Raw genomic sequence first — 12,498 nt, 5'->3', positions numbered from 1 at the left:
CTATTCCTCTCCTCCGCAGGTTGATTCGTCCGTTGTCTGTCTCTCGGGGGAAAGCTCAGCACTGCCCCTAGAGGCCTAGAGCACTTCCGTTGTGTGACTGTATATGCGGCGTTTTCGTTTTGCATTTGTTTTCTCATTTGCAGCGCGTTTCTGTATATGCGGCGTTTTCTTTTTGCATTTGTTTTCTCATTTGCAGCGCGTTTCTGTATTTGCAGCGTTTTCGTTTTGCATCTGTTTTCCTATATGCAGCGCGTTTCTGTATTTGCAGCACGTTTCTGTTTATGCAGCGCGTTTCTGTATTTGCAGCACGTTTCTGTTTATGCAGCGCGTTTCTGTATTTGCAGCGATTTCCTTTTGCATCTGTTTTCCTATATGCAGCGCGTTTCTGTATTTGCAGCACGTTTCTGTTTATGCAGCGCGTTTCTGTATTTGCAGCGATTTCCTTTTGCATCTGTTTTCTTATATGCAGCGCGTTTCTGTATTTGTAGCGCCTGTCTGTATATGCAGCGCGTTTGCACTTGTCGGCCACCGTACATAAGCCATTCATACATAAATCATGCAATTTCTGGTGACTGGCCTTCATTTGAAAGCTGTGGCTTTAAATTTTCACCTGGCCATTTTTTAGGCCCCGTGATGTCACTCTTGCCATATCTGGAAGAGGGTGAAATTAGATGTTTATCCACTAGATGGTAGTGTCATACTATTCCCTGCTCCCCTCTTCACCATGGTTGAGAGGCGGTGTGTCACACTGAGGGTAATGTGGGTGTGAGTGTGGAAATTTGTGTGTGTGTGTATGTATGTTGTGTACATTACATGACCTTGTACCCTTATGCATAAAAAGCGCACATAGCTTTCAAGTGGACTGTTTTTTTAATCACTCCATTTCATGTGTAGTTTTTGTGCAAAAGATCAAAATCCTTCAGCTATTTTTATTGTGAAACACACATCGCACACACCTGCGAAGAGCCCCATACACACAAGTATTACACAGCTCTGAGGTACATGAAAAGCGCATGAAAGGGAGACGAACCTAAAGTTTACAAACCTGCGGCTGCAGCAGGGTCTGAAGAGGGGCAGTAGATGAGAAGTGGTCATTTCTTACTTTGCATCCCTACCTGGAATGATGGAGTGAGAGCTTTCAGCACTGAGGAGGTACAGCAAGCCCTGGATGTGGTGATGGAGTCCAACACTGAATCGGACACCGAATCCAACACCCTTTCTGTACTCTCCGGCACTGGTGCCCAGCCCTCGTCAGCTGAGTCAGTGGCGGAGACTGCAGAAAGGGTGTCAGATAGCGGGAGTCTTCATCTGCCAGCTCCACACAGTGCTCCGACGCTGGGGATGAGGAGACGGCAGCACCCAGGGAATGGCTTTCCAAGAGCGGGGAGATTCAATGGGCCCCCATCAATGACGAGACCCTCCGCTACATTCCTGCAGCCACCGGGATAACACTGGGACCCACCTTGTATGCTGTGGCCCGGATCAGCAGCCTGGAGGACTGTTTCCATTTGTTCCTCACTGACGAGATAGTCAAAAAAAAATCGTGGTCCACATGAACCTCCATGGACAATGCTCCGTCCGGGACTGGACCAGCACCGACCCCGCTGAGATGAGGATGTATTTCAGCCTCCTCCTGCTGGTGGGGGTGTACTGCTCCTGCAATGAGGCAACCTGCAGCTTGTGGGACGAAAGTACGGGCTGGCCTGTTTTTCACACCACCATGCCACTTTATCAACGCCACGATCCACTTTGATGACCGGCTATCCTGGCTGCGACGTCACGGCGAAGACAAGCTGGTGGCCTTCTGTGAGGTGTAGCAGAGGTGGACTGAGAGACTCCCCCTGCTCTTCAACCTCAGCAGTGACATCTGCATGGATGAGCAGCTGGTCTCTTACCGGGGCTGCTGCTCATTTCGGCAGTATATGCCCCCAAAACCAGGCAGGTATGGCCTCAAAATTTGGGTGACGGCGGACGTGGGCACCAGCTACGCCTGGCGGATGGCGGTTTACACAGGGAGGGAGGCTGGAGCTCTGCCAGAACGGAACCAGGGGAGATGACAGAGGGTGTAAGAGGAGTAACTGTCACCTGTGACAGTTTCTTTACCTCATATGCCCTGGCCGAGGAGCTACTGAGGAGGAAGAATGCCCTCGTTGGGACGATTGGCGGAACAAGCCCGACCTACCCCCCCCACCTGCTACAGCTGTGGAGGAGAGTCGTTCTGTCCTCGGTCTTCGGTTTCACTCGGACACACACCGTGGTGTCCTATGTGCCGAAGTGGGGGAAGAACGTGCTCCTCCTGAGCACCAAGCACCAGGACCCGGTGGTGAGCAGTGATCCGAAGAGGAAGCCGGAGATAATCCTGGATTACAACCGCTGCAAAGGAGCGGTTGACAATTTGGATAAGGCATGTGTATTTTATTTTATTTAATTTTATTTTATTCTAAATTTAAGTGCTTATCTAAAAGGTTTTTCATCATTTTATTTAACTGTGATTGGGTACGATGATTACGATTTTTTTTTTTCAGCTTCTTGCTACATACAGCTGCCGGAGGATGACCAGGCATTGGCCCCTGGTGCTCTTCTACAACCTCCTGGACATCAGTGCCTACAACAGCTTCGTCCTCTGGACTGCCATCCATCCATCCAACCTGGGAGCAGAGCAAATCATTTCGCTGGCGGCTCTTCCTGGAGGAGCTGGGGAGGAGCCTCATTGCCTCCACAAGACAACACCTGCCCCAGACACCAAAGGCCGCACCAACATCCGCGAAGCCCACCCCCATCCCCACCTCCAGTACCCGTTACGGAAGCAGTGCACAATGTGCCCAACCAGAAGGCAGGTATTTTCCGCCTGCTGGAAATGTGGGGTGGCAGTCTGCAGGGAGCACTACATCACTGTCTGCAGCTCCTGCTACCAGTGAACTTTTTATTATTGCTTTGTTATTGTTGATATTGTTCCTTGTTCTTGTTGACTGATCGGTTTTATTTTTGTAATTAAAATTTTGATATTTTGCACAAGCTTTAGGTGATCCTGTTTGATTTATAGGTGTGCATTTTTTGCGCAAAGGGTGATAAGTGTGAGTATTTTAGAATATTTGACCTAGTACAAAAAAATAATAATGCATATTAACCAATGTTGCTGTTAATCATTGACATATGCCAGCCTGCAAAAATAGAAAAATAAGTAATCCAATTTGTATGTAGTATATTCAAAAAAATCATTTTGTGTTTTTTGCATAAAAAAGTGGTTTGTTTACATTACAAACATGGCATTTAAGGGTTAAAAATATGACAACTATTGAGTATTTGGTATTTAAAGAAAAAAAAAATTAAAGTAAAAAAAAGTGCAGATTATAAGAAGGGCTTCACTGGGCAGGGTACCTATTGAGTGGCCAGAGTGACATGTACTTCAAGCTACAATGCCAAAGGGATTCAGGCAAGTATTTGTATGTAGAGTTGCCGTGAGAGTTGACTGTTTCAAAGTATTCATTGAGAGACCTTCTAATTTGCTTGCTAGAGCACAAACATGATCCAGCTACAGGCATCACCACACCGTGAAGTTTCTGATTGGTGTTTCTCCCCAAGGCTATGTCTCTTACATATCTCGTGCCTAGGAAAGAAGAGTTAGTGATATACAGATCACTGAAGAGAGTGGCCTCCTAAAAAACCTGCTACCTGCAGACATTGTCCAAGCAGATCGTGGGTTTAATGTTGGAGATAGCGTGGGATTTTTCATATTTCATTACAGATGCCTGCATTCACCAAGGGGAAAACACAGCTGTCAACGTACGATGTGGAACCGAAAAATAGCTAATGTGCGTATTCATGTCGAAAGGGTCATAGGATTAGGAGAGCCGTTCTGTCTTCCGTCTTTGGCTTCACCCGGACACACACCGTGGTATCCTACGTGCCGAAGCGAGGGAAGAACGTGCTCCTCCTGAGCACCAAGCACCGGGACCCGGCAGTGAGCAGTGAACCGAAGAGGAAGCCGGAGATAATCCTGGATTACAACTGCTGCAAAGGAGTGGCTGACAATTTGCATAGATATGTGTATTATATTTAATTTTATTTCATTTTATTTTATTCTGAATTTATGGGCTTATCTAAAAGGTTTTATTCATCATTTTACTGTGATTGTGTACAATGAAAAGCACATTTTTATTCATTGTGTGTTTGTGTTGTTTTTTTTTTTTTTTACAGCTTCTTGCTACATACAGCTGCCGGAGGATGACCAGGTGTTGGCCCCTAGTGCTCTTCTACAACCTCCTGGACACCAGTGCCTACAATGGCTTTGTCCTCTGGACTGCCATCTATCCGACCTGGGAGCAGCCACCTCCAGTCCCTCCCCGTCGTGGAAGCAGTGCATACTGTGCCCAACCAGGAGGCAGGTACTCTCCGCCTGCCGGAAATGTGGGGTGGCAGTCTGCAGGGAGCACTACATCACTATCTGCATATATATATATATATATATATATATATATATATAAATATGTATATGTATGTACACACACATATATTGTTACAGCCTGGCTCAACAGCTGCAACACGGAGGGAGACAGACACTAGGTGGCCGGCTAACGAACTCAGGCAAAAAGCACAGGCAAATCACCAAAACGTGTAGGAAATCAGGTCAGTGGTGTAGTGCAGGTATGGGTGCATGTGGGTGTGTGTGTGTGGAAGAAACAAAAGAAAACTGCATGCTGGCCTCATGCTGCTGAGGTGTTGTCTGTCTGGGTGTTAGCAGGAGAAGAGAGAGACTGCAGGCTGTGGCAGCTATTTCAAGGAGGGAGCACACCGGGCCCAGGTGTGGCCCATCCTTCTAACGACCCTCCGGTTCACAATATACTTTGCTACTCCATGAGCTGACACTGGTGCAGTGAATTAAAAGGCTGATTGGCAATAGTATGTAAGGGAGTCTAAAAAACTGTGATTATGCTATGCAGGTTTCTGGGATTGTATCTTTATCAATAACTGACCACAAACAAACACCGGCACAAGTTTCAGGGCTCAGCTTAAAACTGTTTATGAAAAAAATAAGTCACATCTCCAGCCAACACTTAAAAGGAGAATTAGGTATATCATCACATTGTATTTGTCTTTTGTTCTTCATTTCTCAGGATAGCTGATGTGACGCAGAGGTTTTCTTGGATGGGAGGCAGTTGATAAGTTGTCGGAGTATCTTGTCAACCTCAACCGAACAATAATGGCACTATCAACCACAGAGTCAGCTGAGATTGTACAGTATATAAAAACAAACACAGAGAGAGATAACAGTCTATTGTAAAATTTTTATTACATTTAAAAAAAAAAAATTTTTGTTTTTTCCTACAGGCTATTCATGACCCATGACCAGACTGCCCGGAGACCGGATACCAACAGAATTTCAGAGTGTGTCTGTCTGTGAAATTTCACTCGATATCTACTCACTCCTGTGCTGATGTGAGGATGGGTGAAGACCTCCAGTTCACAAAACACTCCTGGAGCTTCAGTGGAAAACAGCATTGCAGCCAAATCCAGTACACACATACAAAAAAACTCCACAAAATGTCTCCATACTGCTCGTGTGGTGTAATCCAAGTGTCCGTAAGCCGCAACATTAAAATTTGACACAAAAAGACGCCATTTCCACCTTTTTTTTAATCTAAATGTCAGCTGTAGCCTCTCAGACTGGATCCGTGTGCACACGTCTAAAGCAGGTACACAGGCTCTTGCACAAGTGGTGCAACACGAGATATACCAGATCTCGCAATACCTTCACATCTGTTTACATGCTACCAACTCAGCGAAGCTACTCTGACAACAGAGAGATCTGCTCAGAAAAAGTGACTTGTTACACGCAGAGTTGACTTTGCAAACTTCGACAAAGAAGAAAATGTCAGAGGACTTCGACATAGAAGAGGAACATAATTTTTTTGCTGCGGTCACACTGCTTGGGTGAGAGTTTGTGTACCCGCTTCAGGCGGATCTGGTCTGAGAGGCTACAGTTGACATTTAGGCTAAAACATGGTGTAAATGGCGTCTTTTAGGGTCATTTTAATGTTGCGGCTTACGGACACTTCAATTACACCACACGAGCAGTATGGAGACATTTTGTGGTTTTTTGGGGTATTATTTTTTTACATTTTAAAAGTGGTCACCATTCACTTTAATTGTACTGGTTTTGGCTGCAACGCTGTTTTCTGCTGAAGCTCCGGGAGTGTTTTGTGAACTCGAGATCTTCACCCATCCTCACATCAGCACAGGGGTGAGTAGATATTGAGTGAAATTAAATTTTTGGGTGAATTATTGCTTTAAGGAGTACCAGCAAGCAAGAAATCGGCCAAAAGATTGTAAGGGTAAAACCTTGCCCATTCCACAGTCTTTTGTGCAAACTTACTGTCACATTAAACATCTGCTTGGGGACAGCCAGCTGATACACACCCAGACAAAGATGATGCTGGTTACCATCAACAACACCACTGTGTCCTCTTGGTGAGAGATGTTTTTGGATTCTTACATTCACCTAAACAGTTGCACTTGAGAAATATAAATATTTTAACGTACTTAAATTTAACTAGGGATGATTTGATTTAACTACAACCATTGTGCTCATATGAAATGGATGAAACATTTTGTATTGATTTTTCTCCAGGTTGCATGAAAGGCAAAAATGAACAGGCCGGGACTCTTTGCTGCAAGGAGTATAGCTTCCCCAGAAGGCCTCTGTTGCTAAGGATCCTCTTCCAAAAGAAAAGGAGCGCCTTTCTTCACCTGGAGAACATGGACATGTAGTCATGGAGTTTCAGGAACCAGAAAATCAGGAGGGGGAGGCAGTGATACATCAGCGCCACAGTATCAGAACTGGATTGACACAGCAATGTCCTCCTGGGGCATATGCTTGGCCTGGTTCCTCTGCCTCATCCTCATACCAGCAAGGTCATCTGCCACCAGCCTCCTCTCCTGCCTGGTCCTCAGAGGGGCAGAGTCAACCACCAGCCCCATATCCTGGCTGTTCCTCATATGGGCAGAGTCAACTACCACTTCCACCATCTGCCTGGTCCTTGTATGGACAGAGTTAACTGACACCAGCTCCATACCCTAGCTGGTCCTTGCAACCGCTGCCACCTTACTCTCAGCAATATGACCCTTCAGCCTTGTATCATCAGTACAGCGTACCACCATTTCCGGTATCAACACCAACAGCAACAGCATCGTCCTCAGATCAGTCATCAGCACACATGAATTGTCAACGAAAATGGAGACAGCAAAAGGCAGCACTTGAAGAGCAGGAGCGTGTGGCAAGAGGGCAGCCACCAAAAAAGCGGCGGTGCAAAGAGAACTATCATTATCAATGCAGAACTTGTAGTCAGTCCAAAAATAAAAGCACTGGCCATAACCAGATGAAGGGAAAATGGTATTGTCCTGCATCTGGACAGACCATCACAGAATGGAAAGAATAAGTAAGCAGTAAAGGCTGTCTTTAAGAGGCAAATTACTTAACAGTTTTAAGATAATTGTTACTAGCAGGTCAGTTTGTGTATACTTGAAGTAACCTTCCAAAATTTTTATAAAATGAATGTTGAATGTGTTTGGTTAAAAGATGTTTATGGGTTTTAACATGAAAATGTGGTAATGTATTTCCATGCAGTATATTGAGAATGATGGCTTGTTGAAAGAAATGAGAAACTATTGTGTTAAGCACATAACTGAGCACAGTAATTGCACTGACATCTAAGTGTGGACCAACAAGAGGCCATATTAAACACATCTTTGACTGTGGTGGCCAGGATATTTGTGTCAACTCTGCCCAATACACAACTCAGTAGTGTCACCAAATATATTGTGTGTTTTGGAAGCCATGTATTCAAAAAGCACCTGTGTTTATATATTTGCTTTCCTTTTGTAGGAAATCAGTACTATTGTGACTTGTGAGCTCTGAAAAGCATCCAGTCAGTCCAAAAGAACAAGCACAAGCCATAGCACCCAGATGAAGAGAAAGTGGTACTGTTCAGCACCTGGACAGACTAGAGAATGGAAAAAGACTGTTGACCAACAACAAGTTGTTTTTAATAATTTCAGGATCTCTGCATATTTGCCTGTTGCGGTGCATCTGTTATTATGACTGTCAGCTCTGAAAATTACTTCACCATGGTTCTGCAAAGATGTGTCAATTTGCCCGAAACAAACTTTGTGAAAGTAACGCTGATGTGGTCTTTCAGAAACAATAAAGAGTCTAAGCAACACGTGTTTGTTACTTTTATGAAGGTAATTAAGTTTTGTGAGGAAGGGATAGAAGTGGTTGAAAAAAACTGTTTTACTAGTGTATGAGCATGTATGGAGTCCTTCCTTTTGTTTCTTCTTTTTCCCCCTCTTTCTACCCTCTTTTCCACTTTTTCACCCCACCCTGGTAGTCCTTTTTGCCCCATTTATTGCCAAGCACTTAAGGCGATGGACTAAAAATCCCTTGGGGTCTCCCCGCAACAGTTGTTCACATGTTGTGTTAGCTGACCTGGTGAAGCTTCGCCAAGAATCTGCTGTGACATTGCAACTGTCCATCTCCAATCCAGTGAATCCTGCTTCATACTGGCCCTTGTTAAGGAAGCAGTCCGAAGTGAAATGGTTAGTGCACACACACACCCCCAACACTTTACTGAGTGTTGTGGGGACATTTCACTTGAAAATAAAATGAATCCACTGGATCTTCACTGGGTCAGAACAGATAAAGACTTTTGTGCTTGTTCCTGCAGCCAACACCAGAACAGTTGGTGTGCTTTGCTTGAGCTTTCTACACCTTTGTTCATTTACCACTGTGCGAGGAAAAAACATGACGACTGCAGGGCAGATACCCAGCTTGGGGTGTCAGCTGCCTGGAGGAGGCGCTTCTCTCTTTTTGACAACACATGGGGAGCAGCGTTTTGGCTTACATTCCCTGAAAGGTGGAGCAAGCAAAAAAGGGAGAGCTTGTAAGGTCAAATAAACTATGCTTTCCAGGTAACTCCTCAGTTTTTGTTCCTGGGACAATAGCTTGAATGACAGCTTCCACAATTTCCCCTTCATCATATCCCTTTTTTTAATGCTCTTTGGATTGGTCTTTCCAGGCTGGGATATCCTAATTTATACTTTTGGTTTGGCTCTCCTATTTGTCCCACAATTTTTAAATCTCTTCTGTAGAGTGAATAAACACCTGCAGGGCTTCTTACAGGAGCAATGGGTCTGTGTCTGTAGCAGGACAGCCCTCTCTCATCTCATTTGAGTTAGGTGTAGTACCATCATTCCCCACCGGGTGGTGCTGTGGCGCCGTTTGTTTAGACTCGGATTCATTACTGCCGTTGTTTTTCTCTTTTAACTCATCAATTCAGTCATTTAACTTTAATAACAAGGGTAGCCCTTCATCTTCAAGTGCAGTAACTCTCCCTCTAAGTGCTGAAGGATAAGCTGTCTCAACTTACGAGGTAAGTCTCTGTCACTCTCATCTACAGCCAAACTTACAGCTGCACAGGAATCAGTCAAATCCGTTACCGACAGTGAGGGTAACTTTTCTTCTGTCTCCTCCGATATGCTCTCCCAAGCAGGGGACATTTTCTGTGGACTGGCCATGATAGAAAATTTTACTTTAACTGCTTTCACTCCTTAGTATGACGGGGTCTCAGTTGAATTCACTTTCATCACTTGTCGGTGTGGTGCTGTCTCAGTTAGCATGCTAGGCTAGCAGCTGCTGTGGTCACTGGTCTGTGTCGTCGCTCTAAGTGGTGAAGATCCTGTGCGCTTCTTCTTGAAAAAAAAAAATCACCCGGGCGGAAACACGAAATTTATGTTCCACTCTTAAAAAAAGGGACGACTCCTTCTTCGGTTTAGCAACTTCATTTTCCCCGGTGCTGAAAACCTTTTTGAACAGACTAGTGTCTGTCTTGAATGTGTCGGCAGCACGTGTGTCTTACCCCTTCTGATAACAACAACCTTAAGACAAACTAGTTTCGTGTAGTGATGAGAATTCCGGCTCATTTTTAGCGAGCTGCTTCTTTTGGCTCAGCTCCCTAAAAAGAGCCGGCTCTTTCGGCTCCCAAGTGGCTCCTCAGATTTTTTGTTGCTTAAATTAATTTATTACCAAAATGAATTACTAATGTAAAAAACATACATTATATCAAATGTTTATTATTTATATGGCTTTATTTATATACTCAACATGGAGGAGAGTGCTACAATATTTAGCAGAGTGCTTAATTTTGACAACAAACACCACATATTATATTAATTACTAATTATCTGTGTAATTGTAATATTTGACACTGGATATATTAGTCTTCTGTTGTGCAAGGAAGTTTTAATCTGTCAACAAGCAGATATTTTGTCTGATAATAATAGAGGTTTTATATATATGATTTATATATGACTTGGTTTTACAAGGCAGAAAAAAAGAACAGATGTTACAAAGGGGGGGGGGGGGGGGGAATCTCTTCTATTTTAACCTGAGAAAGCACTTTATATAAAAAAAGCTGCAAGACAATACTGCATGTAGTTGTTGTGGCCGAGTGGTTAAGGCGTTCTACTAGAAATCCATTGGGGTCTCCACAATTTCACATGTGGTTTTTCCACTCTGTATACAATAGGATGTGGTCACAGTACTGTGACATCACTACTGCGTTTTTACATCCACAATTGAACGTCTTCAGTGCAGATGGAGAGATCACAGTTGTTTGGTGGAGATCAAAAAAAAAAAAAAAAAAAAAAGCTGTGGACCACTACTGTACGTAGTTGTTGTGGCCGAGTGGTTAAGGCGATGGACTAGAAATCCATTGGGGTCTCCCCGCGCAGGTTCGAATCCTGCCAACAACGGCTGTTCTCATGTTGTGTCAGCTGACCTGGTGAGTCTACTGTGACATTGCAACTGTCCATCTCCAATCTGTTGTGATGTCACAATTAACTATGTTTGGATCTCAAACCCTGTGAGGTTACTTATAGCCTTGTTTAGTCCACTGTGACATCACAGCTGGCTCTGATCCATCCAGCGTGACATCACAATTTGATGTGGCCAGTCTGCTGAATTCATTCCTCAATTGGACACCTTCAGTCTCGTCAGACACATAATTGGAAGCTGAAGTGTTGAAGCTTGTTAGTCTACTGAGACATCACTATTGCATTTTTACATCTACAATTGAACATCTTCAGTGCAGATGGAGAGATCACAGTTGTTTAGTGGAGATCAAAAAAAAAAAAAAAAAAAAAAGCTGTGGACCACTACTGTACGTAGTTGTTGTGGCCGAGTGGTTAAGGCGATGGACTAGAAATCCATTGGGGTCTCCCCGCGCAGGTTCGAATCCTGCCAACAACGGCTGTTCTCATGTTGTGTCAGCTGACCTGGTGAGTCTTAACCCAGAGTCCACTGTGACATTGCAACTGTTCATCTCCAGTCTATTGTGATGTCACAGTTATGCATGTTCTGATCTCAAACACTGAGATTACTGGTGGATTTCAGTCCACTGACTATAAATTAGGTCAATTTTTCAGAACAGATGTTGTGGCTGCTATGAAGCTATACGTTATTAGGTGACAAACTCAAGGGCTTTATAGTTGATGAAGAGTGGGCAGGTGTTCCATACACACTTATATAAAAACTCACTGCTGTCACCTAGTGGACAACATGAGGCCCATATCATTGGCTTTTCATAGAATCTTAAAAAATATAACTTCTCAGTGAATTTTCTTGTTACAGACGTCAGTGTTGTTGCTGTTGCTGCAGTGTTTGTAATGGTCAAGACTTGAGCTTTAGTTAGTGATGGGTATAACATTCACTATATTGTGACATCTTATAGTCCAAATGATTCTTTGAGAAATTAAATGCTATAGATAAATTGAGAAAGAAAATAACTGTTTGTTGCAGGCTCAGTTTCAGAGACAGCCTCCTCCTCCTCAGCCGTACAAATACTTCAGCACCCTCACTGATGATGGTCTCTGAAAAACATGCAGATACCATAGATTATGTAAAGAAATCACACCGCCATTTATTGTTGTTAATCACCCTTTAGAATTTTCTTCCCCTCATCCTTTAATTTCACTATTTTACAGTCGGGTCTTGCCTGCCACGCCTGAAAAAGAAAAACAGCTCAGTATCACGTTTATTGTTATAACATGTTTTTCAAGCTATTACAAGATATGTTCATGTTATTACGACAAATAAACATTTTAACAATATTAACCAGAAACAGGGAAACAGTGTTGTACCAGTATATATTAATATACGAAAAGGCCTTTATGTGCATTTGCTGAGCTGAATGAATATTTTCTATAGCTCTATGGAACTTTCTTAGTTAAGGTAAGTTCAATTAATTCAATTCATACAAATCCTTTACAATAACAACCTTCTGTTTACTTTTGTAATGCTGAAAGACTAAAGCAAATGGTAATAACTTATCATGTTGTAACATTAAATTTTTCATGCTATAACAAGATAAACGGTATATAGTTGTAACAGGAAATGTTTAATTATGTTGTGAAGACGTAAAAATAATTTAGTAATTTTGGTTA

The 12,498-nt window shown here is 43.3% G+C and overlaps 2 non-coding genes across 2 annotated transcripts; both read left to right on the top strand.

Moving 5' to 3' along the window:
• Positions 1-10,727: 10,727 nt before the first annotated feature.
• trnas-aga (transfer RNA serine (anticodon AGA)) lies at positions 10,728-10,809 on the top strand. The gene has a single exon. It is a non-coding gene; the product is annotated as a tRNA-Ser (tRNA).
• A 414-nt stretch (positions 10,810-11,223) lies between these two features.
• On the top strand, positions 11,224-11,305 carry trnas-aga (transfer RNA serine (anticodon AGA)). The gene has a single exon. It is a non-coding gene; the product is annotated as a tRNA-Ser (tRNA).
• Positions 11,306-12,498: the final 1,193 nt, after the last annotated feature.

This window comes from Lutjanus erythropterus, chromosome 5, assembly GCF_056507025.1.
Source record: "Lutjanus erythropterus isolate fLutEry1 chromosome 5, fLutEry1.hap2, whole genome shotgun sequence".
Classification (NCBI taxonomy): domain Eukaryota; kingdom Metazoa; phylum Chordata; class Actinopteri; order Lutjaniformes; family Lutjanidae; genus Lutjanus; species Lutjanus erythropterus.
This window is presented reverse-complemented; position numbering and strand designations above follow the sequence as displayed.